Source organism: Meleagris gallopavo, chromosome 2 (genome assembly GCF_000146605.3).
Source record: "Meleagris gallopavo isolate NT-WF06-2002-E0010 breed Aviagen turkey brand Nicholas breeding stock chromosome 2, Turkey_5.1, whole genome shotgun sequence".
Taxonomy (NCBI): Eukaryota; Metazoa; Chordata; class Aves; order Galliformes; family Phasianidae; genus Meleagris; species Meleagris gallopavo.
In genome coordinates, this window is record NC_015012.2 from 54,296,991 (window position 1) to 54,313,064 (window position 16,074).

At 37.2% G+C, this 16,074-nt stretch overlaps 1 long non-coding RNA gene across 1 annotated transcript; it reads right to left on the reverse strand.

Moving 5' to 3' along the window:
- Positions 1 to 21: 21 nt before the first annotated feature.
- LOC109366099 lies at positions 22 to 6,447 on the reverse strand. The gene is made up of 3 exons (XR_002112184.1): positions 6,392 to 6,447; positions 5,169 to 5,286; positions 22 to 582 (listed from the first exon to the last, which is right to left on the reverse strand). It is a non-coding gene; the product is annotated as an uncharacterized LOC109366099 (long non-coding RNA).
- Positions 6,448 to 16,074: the final 9,627 nt, after the last annotated feature.

Consider the following 16,074-nt stretch of genomic DNA (forward strand, 5'->3'; position numbering starts at 1 on the left):
AAAAAAAGAACACTATTACTGCATACATGTGGAAATACTTTACTTGTTTTGGAAATATAATTAACTGTAGGATTAGAGAAAAATATTGAATTAATGCTATTAAAAAGACTGTCTGCCATCTCCGCACCCATAAAATCAAAAATAAAGAAAAACGCATCCAGTTGAAGCAGCACAGAGAATCCTAATTTCATTTGATTGAGTATTTACTGTGATCCTGTGATGCTTTATGTTGAACTCACAGTCCAGTCAAACAGTAGAGAGTAAAAATGTTTTCAGAAACAAATCCTTCCACAAGGCATACTGGTTTTTAGATTCAAATAAAATTAAAGTACATTATTCTTTTTAAAATGTGGCAGCCGTAGAGCTCATCCTTTTAGTTCAAATGCCATAGGGTTTGCTTTTCCTCATTCCTTTGGCTGGTTGCGCTAAGAGAAGCTCTCTGATGTTGAGGCTTATGACTTTTCCTGGGACTGGGATGGTGCAGATCTCACACAGCTCTATGCGAGACCTCAGTATCTGTCCATTTGCTGTGCTCAGCTGGTATGCCTGCTGTGTTCCACTCTTTTCACATACAGTTCATTTCTAAAATTAAAAACAATGTACTTACAGGAAAAACAATAAACCAGTAGCATGCTGATATAAGTTTATCTCTAAACACCCTGCTTAGTAGGAACTAGCTTATTTACTGGATTTATCTGAGCAGTTCATCAGTAAGGGATTAATATTTATCCAGTTCTGGTTCATTCTCTAGTTTTGTCTCTGTCCAAACCAGTTCATCAGGCTTATCAGGACACTGAGCCCAACCTTCTTAGCCCCCCAGTTATATCATTAACAGCACTCATATGCTTGCTGAGGTGCGACTAATCTTGAAGTCTTCCTTCCTTGTTTTTAAATTTAATAAAAAGAGCTAATTTGCAAGATAAGCAGTTCATTAACCTAGTCAAATGTTCTGCTTTGTCCTCTTTGCTTCTGTGCTGCCCTCCATTCTTAATACTTATTCCTCTCCATCTTTTCATCCCTTTGCTAACTGATGGCTTTCCTGCCCAATTTGGCAATGGACCAATGAACATATTTTAATGTAAGTAATTCCTGCACATAGGTGCACAGGGATGAGTAGTTTCCTACTTGCATTATTCACCTCTGTACATCCTCATAGCAGCAACAGAAATGAAGTTAAATGGAAAAGATTCTTCTTCCTTTCTTGAACATTCCTTTACTTCTCACTGGTTTCTGAAATTTCATCTTTATCCTGTCTCCTTGTCTTTTCTTCAATCACAAATACAGGCAGAACAGCCGGAGAACTTGTGCCATTTAGTGATAGGACAAGGGTGAATAGTTTTAAATTAAAAAAAGAGGAGATTCAGATTAGATGTCAGAGGTAAATTCTTTACTCAGTGGGCAGTGAGGCACCAGCACAGGCTGCCCAGAGAAACTGTGGGTGCCTCATCCCTGGAGGGGCTCAAGGCCAAGTTGGATGGGGCCCCAGGCAGCCTGAGCTGGTGGGGGGCAGCCCTACCCACAGAAGGGGTTGGGTGGATTTCAAGGTCTCTTCCAACCTAAGTAATTCTGCAGTTCTATGATTCTGTAATTCTACATTACGACTTCAATTATCCAGAGAAAAATCATTTTGTGCACCTTGTTCTAAGAAAAGCAGAATCATAGCTCAGCAAGTAGTGCTGGATTAAATAACCATTAGAAAAGGAGGAGAGTACTGGGAGAATATTGATTATGTGGCCATTTTGGGGGGGAGGAGTACTGATGCCCTGTTTGTGTTGACACAGTTCAGCAACCTATTCTACACGTGACAACCGTGCTAATCCTGTGTCAGAGTCTGACAGGTTTATACACCACAGTTTGACTTTCCACATAAGAAATGTGCATGACTATCTCTCATGAAATAACACTTTGTTGCAAAGTAAACATACACCAGTATCTTCAGGTGTACATGACCTTATGTCAGACCTAACCATCCTTGTAAAGGAGTATAAGATAACATCCAAATACAATAACTTGTCAAAGGAAATAGAAGAAAGTATTCCTGTGGCAATTCCCATGTTAGGCTATCAAGATACAACAGTGTGTCATATGTGTAGGAACAAAACTGAAAGTGCTGTTTAAGTGTAAGAAATTTTTCCATTTACCTCTCAGGGAAGAGAGCTTTCATACAGAAAATAAAAGCTGCTTTTCTGAGCTGATCTGATTATCTGTGGCAAGGGAACCCAACCCATTCTTGCAATTGAATGAAAAAAAGCAATGAAATTAGTAGCACAAGAAACAAACATGAGAAAGGGTGCTGAAAAAGTGTGATGCAGTGCAGCAGTCTTTCTTGTAATTCTTCACTCATTATTAAAACATTTTGTTTTAGAAGAATGAAACAATTTTGCTACAACAAGATTCATTATGTAAACTCCTCAGGGCAAAGATCCAGTGTTTGTTATTGTTATTTTTTGCATTCACATAGATACCAGACCCAACTGGAGCTTCTGGATGCTAGTATAATACAAATACAATTGCTGCTAATACTAATCCTATGGTAGTAAGTGTTACAAAAACATTTGTAACAAACAAAACTGATAAAATTCTTCCCCAAAGAAAAACAAGAATTTAAAATCATTTTTAGGGTAAACTGCATTCTCAGGACACACTTCCCTACCCAAAGGATAAGGTTCTTCCTTGTCCTTTTATCTTCTCTTCAAACTCTAACAGCTTCTTTCTCATGTCTGAGATTGCACCTTATTGCAGACCTCTCTCCTCCTTCTGGAGGAGTTGTGCCCCTCAACTTTTAAGTTTAACACCATTCCCCCCAGGCTCTATTTTCCCTCTCCTATGCTGCATGTGGCACTTATCCCAATCCCCATACAACCCTGGAAATGGGGTATGGTGCACACTGGACAGTACCTTTCTCCTAACCTTTTTCCTGAATTAACCATATCTCATTTTCCCCTCCTTCAGTCTCCTTCTATTTTCCTTTTCTTACCCCACAAAGAACTTGCTAATTGAAGATCCTGAGACTACTATGTTGACATGAAACTAGCAAGTCAGCATAACATGCTGCTATCTTGTAGAGGATAAAAGAAACTACACCTACTATTTAGGAATTTAAACATATTTTATTCCCTTTCTCAACTGTTTTTCCTTGCCAGCTTCTAGTTTTCATTACTAGATTGTTTTTTGTTTGTTTGTTTCTTTGGTCTTCCTAGTGCACAGAATTCCTCCCTTCTCTGCTGAAAGATTGTGTGTGTTTTTGGATGCAGAAAGCTGTGATGTTCCACCCACTGCATTGCAGTTGTGATGAGAAACACTCTGTAAAATACAGTAGGACTCCCAGAAGATCTGAGACGTGATTATATATAGTTTATAAACTGTTAATATGTTATGATAATATTTATTTAGGAATCATAGATCAAATTAAATAGTGACATTGTTCTCCCTAAAAGGACTATACTTTCTTCCTTTAGTGGAAGAGTTTGGCTCTTTTCTGTTTCATTCCATTTTCCTGAGAACAACTAACTCCTTATTTCTTAGTGTCCACTCTCTTGCTGCAGAAATTACATGAGTTTATGCTTTATGGCTGAGAGGCAGAGCTTGCCTTCTATCTAAGACCAGGTAAAGTCTTAGAGTAGGCTTCCTCTTTCCTGTCCAGCCCAGCCCATGAGCCATCATGGGCTGGAAGTGTAGTGAAGCTAATAAAAAAAAAAAAAAGTATTGACAACTACTACTCCCTAGACAATTTTCACAAGGCCTGATGAGTAAAGTTCAGACCATAGAAATAGGTCTGCTGTAATAAATATAATGCCATGCTCTCAGATTCTCTTCAAAATGAGTTATAGTCACAGGAGCCACCAGAGGAACAACCTAACTTCACTGTGTGGTCAACAGATGAGACTTTCACATTCTACACCTTTCATTCTAGGAGTATTTTTCTAGCAATATGAATATTATTCTAACAGTAATTGAGCTAACAATTTTATGTTATTTGAAAATAGACTTTCCTTCTAGATTTGCTGTAGTTAAAAGCAATGAAGCTGCAATGCATATAGGAAGCATATCAGAAAGGTGACTTGCTGGAAAGATAATGAGGAAAGAAAGTAGGAAAAGGAAGAGAAAGAGGTGAGATAGAGAGAGAAAAGGAAGGAGAAAGCTCCGAATTTCTATTTCTATCCACTTCCCTCGAAGGAACAAGTCACGTAATACTTGCTTTCTTTCTTTTTGGTAGGTTTCTTTTAATTATTTCTTTCAAAAGACTCGCAATAGATTTTTCTTCTAAAATCATGTACACACAGCATATAGGAGGTAGTGTTAGAATAACAGCAGAATTCATCATATGCTTGTTTCTATATTGTCTATTTGAAAAATTAGTTAATAAACTGAAGTACTTTATCTCTTGGCTATGCACAGTTCATTGTTTTCCTGTAGGTGATGACAGATCTCTTTCTTGTTACACTTGAGATCTGGCAAACAGTTATTTGGTACTGTTTAAGGCTAGTGAAAAAAATATAAACCCAATTTAGAAAATATTGGAAGGTGAAAGGCAGAAAGATATGTTTACATTTTAGCAGGAAAGATGAAGATTAAGAGAAAGTTTCAGCCTATAACTGTTTCCTACTTCTAATGGATTTGTGTTTAATGAAAGGATTTCTAAATGCAAAACATACTTTTGGCTTTCATCTTATGAGACTTATAGCCTGGGCCTGTGACAAGACAATAATTACAGCCACATCCATTGTAGCTGTATTTTATCTTTATTTGGTATGGCGTGCTTACTAATTTGATATTTATGTATTTGTGCATCTATGTAAAGGCCTCTGGAGGACACTAAGTATTATACCTCATGCTCTGTGTTTCACAGTCTTTAGTACTGTATTCTTTCTCATTAAAACATGAGCAGTTCCTAAAAACTTCTTGACCAAAAAAATAGAAAATAAAAAAAAAAAATCAGGAAACCATTACTGGAAGACTGTGTTAATTCAGTTGCAATTATAGTTGAGAAAGACTTAATTTTCTAGTTTTGTCCAGAACAGAGAACTATCCACAGAGTAGGTAAGTAAAAATGAGTATTTGGTATGCAAAAAGATTTAGTTTGAGTTAGTATTACTAAAACTCATCTTAAGTGAAGTGCCAGGGTGTTCTGTAATTAACAGATAAAGAAGAATCCAATGGCTTCCTACCTTTGGTGCAAAAGCTAATAAATGATTCACAGACAAATTGGCAATGACTCGCAGAAGGTACAGCCAACATTCTTCTTCAGGAAGAAGTAATCTATTAATTGCACCCAGTAGCTTCCTCCTTGAAAGAGAGGAAATGGTGAGGCCACTTTGATAGGTGCTGACAAACCTGCCTTTAACACTTGTTCTCATTCTGGAAAATTACAGAGGAGTTGGAGTTACGCTGCTGTTACTACAATGGGCTTCCCTTACTCTGTATTCAGACAGTGAAGCTAACACTCAACACTGACTTGAAACAATTTCCCAGAGTACTTGGGAATCTTGCCAGATACTTATCATCTTGATCACACCCTGTACAGTAAATCATGAAGAAGTTTCATTTGATCTTTTGATTGTTTTCCTCTGAAGAAGGATTCTGGTATGGGCACCTTGACACCCCTTTTCTGACAGGAACCCATTTTGGTATATTCTTCAGTTGCTGCTACTTAAAAGCACAACAAACAGATAAAAACAAACCAAAATACATGTGAGCTGAGAAAGCCAGAAGTGCTATCCTAGTTGTGTAAGAAAACAAATAAAGCAGATATATCTACTGTTTTCTAGAAAGGATTTGCTCTTACAGATTCATAAATTCATGTATGGGGGAAAAAAAAAAAAGCAGTTCATACTATCTACTACATACATCTGGAGTTGAAATTCTTATGGGAGAAGATGCTGCTTGAGAAAACAATATACTTACCCTGATACTTTGCAAGGATTCAAGCATAAAAGTAAAATGACTGTGCCCTTCCCCCATTACTTTCCCCTTTCTTGAGCGTAGAAATTCTGTGTAAGCAGAAGATGACAGCTACAGCCAGACAAAAATACAATTAAATTCTGTCTTTAGCTCCCAAATAAAAACAAGGAGATCGACTGATTTTTTTTTCCCCCCTCAGGATTGATGTTTTGAGCAATATTTACACATCCAAAAATTGAGAAGAAAACAAGTTTAAGTACTTGTTCATAGCTATTTTTTGAACTTACCATTATGAAATTATTATTCCAATCTAGAAACAAGAAAAAACCCACCAACCCTTCTGTAATGCTATAGTACAATGGAAAGCACAGCAACAAGAGCAGAGCGGCAAAGACTTATGCTGCAGCAAATGAGAATAAGACAAGATACAGTAGCCATATATAAATAAAGGGGAAAAGGGAAAGAAAAAAATAAAATAAAATATGGTTACCATTAGAAGACCTCAGGTATACAGGGATCTCCAGAAAGAATTCCTGTCCTCTGCTGCCAACCCTTAAATGAGGTCTGGGAAGGGGTAGATCCTGGCCCCAACCCCTTCCGGTCACTCTGATGCATTGCATTCACCTGAGCTCCCATGGATTAGCCTTGCCTTCCCACCAGGTGCTCAATTACTGTTTCAGGCCATGACTTAGTATTTCTGCTATACCTTCTAATCCTGATTTCTAAGTCTAAAAGGAATCCAAATTCTCCTTCCTTATCTTATATCAATTGTGCTTCTATTTCAATTTCTTAAGGCTTAAGTTTAGCAACATAATATAATTTATATATAATATAAATTATGGCTTTTTAAGAATTTCTTCAACATGTTCTCCCCACTTTTAACTATTTGATCTCAAATTTCCCCCAATGAGTACCATCGGTGGGTTAAGTTTCTAGTTAAAATATTATGTAAGAACCTAAAAGGTCTATTTCCCACATATTAAAATTCTTACAGCAGTTTTGCACAAAACAGTTTTGGCCTCCACACTTTAAAATTCAGATGATAAATGAATTCTCTGTGTTTTTACACCTCAAGAAAGGCAACTTCAGCTTAACAAGTTGAAAACATCTGAGAAAAAAAACTGCAGTCCATGTGTGCAAAATATAATTTCAAATAGGTTTTAATGCAAAATAAGTAGTCAAAGAGTGGCTTTCCAACTGCTGTCCCTTTAGGAACATCAACTGCACCCATGCTTCCCTCTCGCAAATACTGCATTAAAATAAAATCAGCTCTGAGCTTAAAAAAACCTTCAACAAAAGACATTTGTAGTTCAGTTATCAACATCTGGTGACAAAATACATAACAACAGCACATCAGAAAAGCAATGAATACAGTCAGAATTGAGTTAAATATTTATCCTGATTAATTATAAAATTCTCAGTGTCTTCTGCGTTATTTTTAGAACCTTGATTTAATACAGAAAAAGGCAGTGAGAGGGAAGGATTTGGTGCAGGATAAAAGATGGTTTTTATGCTCAATGCAGCGTTTAATGCTAAGAAATGTGCTATATCAATTCTGCAACAAAATGTAGCATGTAATGCTTTCCAGTGCAGAAAGCAGCAGAGCAGCTTTCCATGGCGGTCACTCTTTGCCCTTCACACACGCCTCATCCACCAACTGGATCTATCTTGGAGGAGAGACCTTAAATTCCTGCAAGCCGGCTGTAAGGCACATGCAGTAGCAGCAGTGTACTGACATTTGCTAAGCACCAGTGTCCCTCAAGTGACTGGGAGCGAAGCCATTGACGTCACTGAACAATAGGCAAAATATTTCCTCCTCCTCCATAGTCCTGAACTGTAAACACCCAGCTTGCACACAGCAGGCTGAACATTTGGGGAGAGGCGGAGAAGGAGAATGTGAAAAACTCTCAAGTGATGCTGCTGAAAACAAGCAGCTGTTCCTGCATAACCAGCCTCTTCTTGTCCCTTCCATTTTGCTTGCAAAGGTGTCTCCTTAGTGCTAGTCACATGGTGGAGAAGATAAAGCTGAAATATGCTATTAATAAAACTGTGTCTCCTGAACTCACAAAGATTTTTTGAAAGTAAAATGCCTGATATAAATTAAAAAAGAAAAAAAGGAGAAGAAAAAAAAACAAAAACAACACTCTCTCCCTGTTTCTTTCTCCTTTGTGCACTATTATGGTACTTTAGCAGTCATCCACATATTTTGGGCAGGGTGAGGTGGGCTGCATACAGTGAATTTCAGTCTCGGTCGTACTGCTTACAGTCACACATGTCATTGCCAAAGGAAAAGGAAGGGTAACATTTTTGTCTTCAGAATTACAATTACAAAGTCACACAAATGAGTATATGCTCTGGATTCACTGTAAGTTCTGTTTTAAGCCCTTAACCTGGAGTGTTATGTTTACAGCATAAGAAGAAAATAAAAAGGCAGAGTTAATCCTGAAAAGTGAAACCTGTGCAGCTTCTTGTAGCTATGTATTAGAAATACTGATGCAGAGATTTGTTAGGACTTGTCAGTTGTTGAAAAGAACTAGCAAAATGTGAATACAGCAAACCTTGTTTGCTTTTTTAAAATTTTTATTTAATTTAATTTTTTTTTAGCAGTCTTTCAGTACCAGCTGCAGTTCTACAGGTGGTAAATCTTCCCTATTTTCAGAGCATCCCTAGGAAGACCCTTGGAGTGAAGGAGGAGAAGCACAGGGGGTGGTATGGCACTGAACAGAGCTTGGACATGCTGTATCTCTCAAAATGCTGCACCAGGGAGCCTGAAAGCTGCTGTAACCTGCCTCAGGGAATGCTGTGTCAGAAAGAGAAACGGATTTTTTTTCCAAGACTTCCTTGAATTCTAAAGCCAACATTTAAGGAAATCCTAAGAAATAGCCACATAACGTGACTTTTTTTTCCTTCATTTTTTTTTAAATCCTTGTCTGGAAATATTGCCTGATATGCCTGGAGAGAACCTTGGAGTGCCAAAGGAAATATTTGTGTCATCAGCTTACTAAATGAATAGTCGTCTTTATGGAAGCCAAAATGATTCAGGTGATCACCGTTTACATCCTCCTCTTACTTCATTTAGGTTTGCTTACTTTGCCCACAGGAGATGGTGAAAAAGCCCCCTTCCATCACACTTGTTCTCCAAACAGACACCCAGGAGTCTCCCACACCACCTGGTTCTGCAGAGGGCAGCATTAAGAGCCAGGGAAAGGCATCATTTTTTTCCTGTCCAATGCTGCTCTCTGTTGAATGAAGCTGTAGGCGGCACATCACGTTTGCAGTATATATTGATTTATGATTTCAAAGTGCTGAACAAACAACCCATTCTTCCAAGCAGACTGCAACTAATGACTCATTAGCCCCAGTTTAATATGCAGGAAAAGTGGGAGGACAATGGTTGCACAATTAATCTTCTAGGCCATAGGGCATTAAGGATGCCACGTTCTGCTGCTCCGCCCGTGCTGCTTTAGCTCCACCGCCTGAAGCACCCAAGTAGAGGAGAAGAAAACCTCATCATCTCTTCTGTGCTGCTATTCTTCTGGGGTTTGACAACTCCTGTGCACACATTCTGTCCTGTGAGTCGATGCACTGGCACTGAACTCCACATCTGGCTTGTGCTTTCTCTACAGCAGCTGAAATGCAGCTTCTCATCTTCCCAGGAAAAGGATGCGTTGCAAGGAAACACTCAGTTGGATTGTTTTCTCTTCCTTCTTTCTTTGACAGTTTTGTCTTTTCATGGGCTACCCTTCTGTCAGATGTGTCTCCTTTCTGCTGGAGAACTTGGTGTCAAAATCAAACTGTACTTGGACAAAAATAAGCCAACTGAGTGAGTAAATAGATGCCTGGAAAGACCAGGTACCATCAAACAAATATGTGTAAAATTGTCACAAGGTGCTTTTTTCCTGCTCTAATAGACTCATACGCATGCTTTCATTGTACCCAAATGACCATCTGTTATGAAAATCAGTGTGCTTGCTTCACTGATGTAATTCTTACTGGAGACTGGGAAAGCCTTGTGCTGCTTTGGGAAGCCAAGATGCTAGGAACATTTATTTCATTCATAGTAATGCACTTTTAGAACATACCTTTAGGCAAACATTTGTGCATTTTAGTACAAATATTCATGGAGCACACATATTCTTGGTTGCTTGCCCACATAGATATGAATTTGATATATACTCATTCTTAGTAACTTCCAAGGTTTTCTGCCTTTTCCCTTTGTCATTGATGAAAGCAAATGTAAATATTGTGTTTGGGCACACCAACATTTCAAGTTACTGCCTGAAAATGTGTGTTGAAGGAGTAAAGGATTGAGGAGAAACAAGAGAAAAAAAAATGAAAGAAGCCTTTCTTCGATGAATAAAATTGATTTTTCTGTTTTTGTAACTCAGAACATGAATAGGTGAATGAATTTACACAAATTCAGCTTCATGCAGAGCCTGGGAAAAGGTGGTGAAAGTACTGGAAAAGTGTGCTCTATAATCAAGTCTCCTAGAATTTTAACATTGGTGAATTTGCATATAATTAAAAGGTAATGGAACATAACATTTCCGTAAGTTCCCATCTAAACTGAAACAGTAGAAAGTGTAATTTATTAAAAAGAGCATAAGCAGCATTTTCCCTTCCTTTAATCAGACCTACGACAATCAGAAAAATCAAAAGTAAATCTAAACCACATGTGTATAATTCAAAACATAAACAGATTCTTTAGCTTATATACATACTGTGAGAAAATACTTGGGTAAATAGCATCACTGTGCTCCTGGGAAACAATGGCAGAGATATTGTATGACTGAATTTCCAGAGACTGACATTTCTTTACAGAGCAACATATAAAAATTTATTGTCTAAATCTTGCTCTAAAATCTATCATGTTGTGGGCAATTTGATCATGTTGAATTAATCCTTCTTCTTTTTTTCTTAATGAGTACTTCAGGAGTTATGAGAAGGAAGATTATTGAAAAAGTAGCTTTTATGTGTCCAAAAGCTCTTGACATTCTTCGGTTAATTATGTAAGTGTCATTAGAATTTAGAAATTCATAATTGAGACTCAGATTGTGAATTTTGGCAAATATGCTACCACCAGAGTTCTAGACTGAATGCAGTGTGTGAAATAGACTTTGCTACTTAAAGAAACTGAAGAAATACTTGTCCTCTTCACCAGAAAAATAAGAGTTTTGACATGGAAAGCAAAACATTCTCTGAATAGCTTATTGAACTTTTCTGGAGGTCCTCGAGTTCATATTGCTGTTGACACTGAAACATTTCATCGTTGGTCAGAATTTCCAGTCTACCTAACAGCTGGATGTCTATTCCTAGCAAGAGTACCTATATTACAATCACAAATTGGATGGAGCAGATAAAAAACTTATCAACTGTGACTGAAATCAGATCAACAATAATAAAAATAAAAGAAAAAAATCATGTTCCTTTGCAGTAATTTTCAGATTACTGAAAATTTGGTCCCCAAAAATTCAGTGTCTCAGATCAGAAAAATCTTAAAAGCTGTAAAATTAAAGCAAAAAGTGATTTTTATTTCTTGGAATAATTGAACCCATTAGATATATTACAGAAAGTATATTGATATTTCTGCCCCTGTTTTTGAAATAGAAGAAAAACAAATAAACACATACAAAACAGAAAGTATTCAGAAAGCCTTACACAACTATGAAAGAAATGTTGAATTTCATCTTTCTCTGAGGATCTAAGTTCATTTTTAACCAGTAACTACTGCACTGTAGAAACTGATTATACTGCTGTTGAAGACAGTAAAGACATAAAGGAAACAAAGCACAGGTAGGTCTATTGTTCTCACCCTGACTAATTGCATGTTTAAAATTAGATGTTCGTTAAAAAGCCCTTAATGGAAGTACAGAGGGAAGAGGATTAGTTCCTAAAAAAACTGTCACTATTCATTGCTATGCGTATAAGGAAAGCTTCTTTCCTGGCTCTGCATCCTGCGCGGTAGGTCAGAGAAGATAAATTCTTATCGTGAGAACAGTGACTTCAGCTCATGGAAGCTTACAATATGGCAACAGCACTTATTTCCTTTCATAGTAAATTAATATAACTCTCATCATAAAAAAACCTATCTGTCAGAGACCAGAATTCTTAGGAAACCTCATAAGAGACTGAATATGTTCTCTATATACTTTTTTATTTCTTTAGTATGTAGCTAAAGGAAATACAATGAAATTAATGTAAAACTCCATATTATACACAATCAAACACTGATAGAGGCTGAGTTGCTGACATGCAAGGTCATAGCAGCTGTGCTAAGTCTTGGCTTATCCCCAAGGTTGCCCTGACATTCCTGGTGTTACTTACAATTTTGGAAGTTAAGAGCAGATTTATTTACTTAATAGGAGGCTCAATATATTGCTCTAGAGCTACCTTACTGGAAAAGCTGGTGTATATCAAAGGTTCATGTTTATGAAAATATAAGGCAAGCAAAATAAATCAAAAAGAAAATTCACTGAGAACTTTGAGAGGTACCGGTAAAGAACAACATACTTATTTTGGCTAGATATTCATTGTAGATTTAGATGAAGAACATGATTTCGTCCAACATTTTTGTGGTTAATTTGCTGCCAGGATGTTTATACGAAGTAAATAGCTGGAATTGGAAATTTGATTCTCTGCTTACCGGTAATATCTCTAATCTGAAAAGCATTTCATGAGTTTAACTCAGAACCTGGCTTATGTGCATTAAGGATTTCACATTCACTACAATAAATTTCATAATTTTCTCCTGGTTATGGTCATACGTTGCCATATGTCTCTTTCACACAAATGCAAAGGAAAGAAGAAAAAGAGGTTATAAAATATCATTACCCAAATACTTATTTTCTTCAGTTTTTCAGAACAATTGTATTACCTAGAAGACTTTACTGCACAAACTCTTTGGATAAAATTTAGTCAAAAAAAAGTGTTTGAGAAAAGCAGATTCCAGTTTTTAAAATCATGTTAATTGAACACTAGACCAAACATCTGTAACCTGGATGAGGACTGGAAATTAGGATACAAATGGTTATTATATTTATTTTCTCTTCGGCCATTCCCATCAACATTGGTAACTGATTCTGGCACTCCTTTACTTGAATGTGGCTGTCCATTGAAGTGAAAATTCTGCTTTCTTTCCCTTTAAATGAAGGCAGCTTTCTGAAGGAGCAGTTTCATTTACCAGATTAGTAGAGGAAGCCCTAAGAGAACAGAAGTTCATCCTACATGAGAGTAAAAATCATGTTCATATAGCATTTGCCTCATGCTTTAGGCATATACCAGCAAAGCTGCTAAACTGCAGACGCTGAGCATCAAACTTGCAGAGTGGATATTATACAAGGATACAAGGAAAAAGGATAATTTGCAGCTATCAATAAAGGTTTTAAGGACTTTCTTATAGAAGAGAACTACTAAATCACAACCATGCAATTGCAATCTCAAGCCGTATGATTTCCAACCTGTCACAGAGTCTTACCATCTGACATTTTCATCTTTGCAAAGGTCAGAAATCTGAAATAGAGCACCATTATCTCATAATGAGTATTGAGAGAGATAGATCCCTTATGCATCTGCATAGTTTGTTATTAGAAACACTACTGTGGACAACATCTTAATTGTTTGCCATAAAATGCTAATCTTATTTTTTCTTTAAGAGAAAAAGTATTTGTCAAAAAGGTACACCTCAAACTGAGCCACACAAAAATAAGGCTTTTTAAAATAAGGCTTTCAGAATACATTGTTTATGTATCAAAACCTCACATTTTTAATTCTTAAGAGCTGGAGAAGTTTTTCTCTTCATAATGGCACACCACTGTTAATCAAAAAGTCTACTCTGTACTTCATGGAATAAAGCCAAGGTAAAATCGCATTTCACCTGAAGGGCAAGGCAAATGAGCTCTCTTGTTTATCATCTACTTCAAGTTTTTTTTTTTCAAAGAATATTTGAATTTTCTCTCTTAAATTACACTAAGACACTGCTGGAACTTAAGCTGCCCTCTGCTGGAAGGAATACCTTTGGCCTTTTCATGAAAAAACAGCGCAGTGAGTAAGGGCCTGTGTTTCTAGACCCCAAAAACTGGGTGTTCCTCCTTGGCGAAGCCTGCAAGCAGTTGGCATGGTCTATGTATCCACAGGCAGATGTTTGATCGTTATCTGTCTCCAGCACAAATAAACATTGAATTTTACAAAAGTAAATGAACATTGAATTCAAGAAAGTAAAAACTAGAAAACTGTATGGTTAAGTAAAGTCAGGAAATGCCAGAGGTAAAGTTTCAAATGGAAATGTGACTCTAATCCCATGTGTGTATGCATTTACAGGGCAGATTTTAATTATATGGGGGAAAACCTAATTATTTATTCTACATAATTTGGAGATGTTCTTCAATTCAGGTAGCTTTCAGTTTGGTTAGCCATATGCAGGAATTTGCCTGAATCTATTCTTTACATTAAATTCCCTAAAGGTGCTTTCTTGTTTTTTGTTGTTGAAACCAGCCCATCCATAAACATCAGATGCAAAACAAACTCATTCATAAGCAGACTGAGAACACAAATTTGAATTGCTGGAATAGTCTCATTTTTAATTAATAAATTATTTAGTAGAATAAAACATTTAGCCACCACTTACTATCAAGCCAAATAACTATCCATAAATAGAATTTTGCATAAGCAAAGGACAATTAAATCAGGACAAGCCTCATTGTGTAACCACCTGTCTACCTACAGTGAATGAAGGATGAATTAAAAACATTTGTACAAACATAAATAGTTAAAGGAAAACAAGTGAATAGCGAGTGTCTCTACCATGCTATCTCTTTAAAAAGGCAATAAAGCAGCAGCACTGATTAAACTTTTACTGTATATGAAAATTTCTCCATGTTTCTGACTGATACAGGATTTCTCTGGAAACTGCCATGAAAAAAGGCTGATAAAAGAGACTGGGAAACAAACAGTATACAGAAGGGAAAGTCTCCCTTTATTTCTTAGTTCTGGTTTTGATTTAGCTTTCATGATGGATCTGGAAACCACTTCTCCTATTCTGAATTCATTCTGAGGAACAGGGGAAAACGAGAATTGAAGAACTTACTTGCTTCAATTTGAGGTAGTCTGATTAATCTTTATTTACAGATAAACAATGAAAAATAGCACACATGCTGCTGTGTTCAAGGTCATACCTATCTGTAGATGACACAGATATCAGATCTATTTTTAAAATCATTTACATTATTGAATGTGCCGTTCTACAATCAGACACCTGAAGTTAGGCACAAGCTACACACAAAGGCATAACTTTGTTTAAAATCATACCCCAGACACAATCTAGTCATTCAAGTTTTAATCAGAAACCAGAGTTGTAGTTCATTTGCAGCTGATTTTTGTCAGACTAAATTTCATTTTACAGAGCCTTTCAGTAACATGAGCGAACCCCTGGCAGCAGGAGTTTGGTACAGACTGGAGAAGCCCTTTCCCTGTGTTACCTGGAAGCAGCACAGTGTTCAGCAAGTCTCTTGGATCCAAGCAGATGTGGTGGAAAATGTAATTAAATGGATTTTTCTTTCTTTTTTTCCTGGGGTTGGTGGTTTTGCATTGCTCTGGAGCAGAAATGCTAATAAAGCATCAGTAGACACAGCCGTGTTTTGCTGCAGAGAAGTCAGAGCACAGGGCGTACACACAGAGCGTGTTCGCAGAACCCAGGCCTGGGGACGTGTCTAAGCCAGTGCTAGCAGCACAGCTGGGTAGTATGGCATGCGTGCTTAAAGGCCTCCATCAAAGACCTTTACGGTTTGTAATAATTTAAACCCATGAAGGAAAACAAAACCGTCCTGACTCCCCTTACTGAGGGAAGTTCCTGATTTGAGTACATCTGTCTGACATGTGCCTATCCCTTCTTCCAGGTCCCGCAGCTTTCCAGCAAACAAGCCACAGAGCTGTTTCCCACTCATTCAGACAGGAAAATCCAGCAGTACAAGAATATATTTTTCTTTCCCTTCAGCTGAACCTCTGCCCATCATGGGCCTTGCTTTAATAGAGGGATTCTTCCCTGTGTATTTAAACATATAGGAAAAAGGAAGCTGTCCAGAAGTACACAGTGATCTCATTGCTGTATCACTTTTCCCTCTAGCCTATTTCGGACTCCAGGGTAGGATCCTGGGGCTTACAGCCACCCAAGAGGCTGAC